Genomic DNA, 3,183 nt, shown 5'->3' with positions numbered 1-3,183 from the left:
AGAGACAAATACATCTTGAACATATTTTGTTCCAAGCATTCCATCTAACGCATTTTCAGTAACTAATGAAACTTGTGTTGGCTGTAATTATGTGTCTTTCTCTATGTGTGCATGTATACATGTGTATATGTATATGTGAATTTGTGTGTATAGTAACATATATGTGTACAATATAAGAGTATATACACACATATATGCATATATAAATAAATATACATATACATATATATGCATATATATCTTTGTTCAGTGACTTAATCTGTAGTTCCCAGAACATTGTCATTCTCACAAAGTGTTCATGATAAACTGCTCTGAGGACCTTGCTCTATTGTACTCACTTCCGTCATTACCTTCTTTTTCATCCCTGTGAACAACTTTGGTCTATTTTACATAGGAGAGCTTTATTTTCATTACATGTAGTTACAAACTGATAATCAAAGACAAAGGTTGTTTGTGAAAGAAAAAGAACTTTTAGGTCACAGGTTAAAATATCTTTTTTTGGGGGGGGGCTCCAGTCTTGGTGCCTGAACTCTGGGCCTGGGAACTGTCCCTCAGCTCTTCAGCTCAAGACTAGCGCTCTACCACTTGAGCCACAGCGCCACTTCTGGCTTTTTTTCTTTTTGCTTATGTGCTGCTGAGGAATCGAACCCAGGGCCTCATGCATGCAAGGCAAGCGCTCTACCACTGAGCCACCTTCCCAGCCCAAGTTAAAATATCATATCCATCCAAATGATTCCTATGAGGTAAAATTTGTAATAGTAGTAAACGTGAAAAGTAATTCCTAGACCTGTTGTTTTGCCATCTACAATGTCAAAGAATAATATCACGTCACTCATAATTCTTAAAGAATGCAAGGGAAAATGTTAGTCCCCATCATGTTCCCAAAAAGCCAGTGGATCCTCAAGGATAAGGAGCTTGATAGAGAAAGAGAGGACATGAGAGAGCGTGAAAGAGGGAGAAATATCATAATACTGAAAGTGCATAACAGATAAAAAAAGAGCTGTATGAGAATACACATACTGTTATCTTTAGACTCTACATGTACATTTGAAGGTATTTGATGTATGATAATCCATCAACCCAAAATATAAAATGATTTTAATAAAAAATAAAAATGACTCAGAAGTAATTAAAAATGCTAAAACAATTTTCACATTAGCAAACTCTCAGAGATATTTCATGACTTTGAAAAGAATAAAGTGGCTGGGGTTAGTATAAATTTAGAAGTATAACAATACTTCTAAATTTATACTTTCTAAATTTATGAAAAGATATTCATATATTTCATTATATAACCCAAAGCAGAAAGCAAATGTTGTTTAGATGAATTTTTAAAACCCAGTCTATCAGAAGCTGGGATGGTGGCTGTTGTAGAGTGCCTGCCTTGCATGCATGAGGCCTTGGGTTTGATTCCTCAGCATCATATAAGTAGAAAAGAACGGAAGTGGTTCTGTGGCTCAAGTGGTAGCACTAGCCTTGAGCTGAGGTACAGCAACCAGGCCCCAGAGTTCAACCCCATGGCCAAAAAATCAAAGTAAAAAACAAAACAGAACAGTCTCCCACTTTTGTGACCTCAACTCTGTAATATCACTGCTTCAGCCTAGGGCTAAGATTTTAAGTGTGGACATTTATCATCCCTCCTGATTCTGACTGTACTTGATAATTTTTTAATCAATATTTTGTTCTTAATTTTGCTTTTTGTAAATTCACATGCAACTATAAAAAATGATTTGGCCATCCCAGTAACCTTCTCAAAGTACCTCCTGATGATGAATAACAAAAAGGTTTATTATATTATAAGGGAAACAATACTACAAATAAAGAAACACAATAACTAAATCTTAATGATTAATAAAATAAAATATCAAAGAATTACCAGTGTTTTCAGTATTTGAAGTATACTTACATATTTGATTTTACTATTCTCACATTCCTGTACATTTAACACTGAATAAGATTATGATGTTCAACAAGAGTTTTATAGGCTATGTGTAGTCTTTAAAGTTACCCACTAAGATTGCTTTTTATGACTCATCTCATCATTTGTATATGGCTTATATCATCATTTGTTCCTCAATAACATATAAAGTAAGGAAACCCTAAAGTTTTAAGAGAAACTGTGCAGTTAACAAAGTCTTAACTCTTCACTCTGCTTCTTTACACTAACACTTTGCAACATCTCATTAGTAATGTTTCTATAAACTCTGAAATGTACTTTTTAGTAGCATATGTCTGCTACCATAAATCTTAAATATTTATAGAAAAGTTGTATGACCTGACAAACAGTCATAATTTTGGCCTATATAAGCAAATTCCCAAAATTAAATATATTTAAAACATTAAAACTTTTAACAAACCTTAATACTTGCCGCAGTGTTCATTATGACAGGTGCCTTATACAGAATAATTGAATTCGTCCTCCTACACATCTCTTTTTTTATTTTTATTTTTTGTGAACATACTGTACATAGGGGTTACAATTACATGGGCAAGATAATGAGTACATTTCTTATCAAGCATTGCAGCCTCCTCCTTTGTTTACCCTTCACATCCCTTCCCAGCCTTCCTCTGCCCCCCAACCCAATTCCCCCCACCCCCCGATCCTACACATCTCTTGAACAACAATATCTGGGATTATTGTGTTTTGACATGTCAATCTTGACTATTCTTAAATGTGTGCTTATGTAAGAGGTACATGGTTCTAAAATTTCACGAGAATTCTTCAAAACTTACTTTTCTTTGAATTGTCTAGTTTAAGAAAATCAATTACACTTTATATATAAAAAATGCTCTGTGCTCAGTTCAGCAGCACATACACTAAAATTGGAACAATACAGAGAAGATTGACATGGCCCCTGTGCAAGGTTGACATGCAAATTCTTGAATCATTCCATATTTTTACAACTAAAGATGCTGGAGAGGATGTGGCCACAAGGGAACCTTACTTGATTCTTGGTGAGAGTGTTAACTTGTTCAACCACTTTGGAAAGCAGTATGGAGGCTCATCAAAAGACTCCATATAAAGCTCCCCTATGACCCAGCAATCACACGTGTGGGGATTTACCCAAATGATCACAAAGAAGACCATACTAAAACTACCAGCACAAATATGTTTACTGCAGCATTATTTACAATAGCTAAGATATGGAGCCCACCCCGATGGCCCACAGAAGATGAATGGAT

General features: G+C 35.0%; 1 non-coding gene across 1 annotated transcript; it reads left to right on the top strand.

Annotated features, from left to right (window-relative positions):
- The first annotated feature begins 2,793 nt into the window (after nt 1–2,793).
- Nucleotides 2,794–2,900, top strand: LOC122126654. The gene has a single exon (XR_006150987.1). It is a non-coding gene; the product is annotated as a U6 spliceosomal RNA (small nuclear RNA).
- Nucleotides 2,901–3,183: the final 283 nt, after the last annotated feature.

This window comes from Dipodomys spectabilis, unplaced genomic scaffold (assembly GCF_019054845.1).
Source record: "Dipodomys spectabilis isolate Male_0828 unplaced genomic scaffold, ASM1905484v1 ptg000287l, whole genome shotgun sequence".
In the NCBI taxonomy this organism is placed as follows: Eukaryota; Metazoa; Chordata; class Mammalia; order Rodentia; family Heteromyidae; genus Dipodomys; species Dipodomys spectabilis.
The sequence above is the reverse complement of the archived record's forward strand: the minus strand, read 5'-3'. Positions and strand labels throughout refer to the sequence as shown.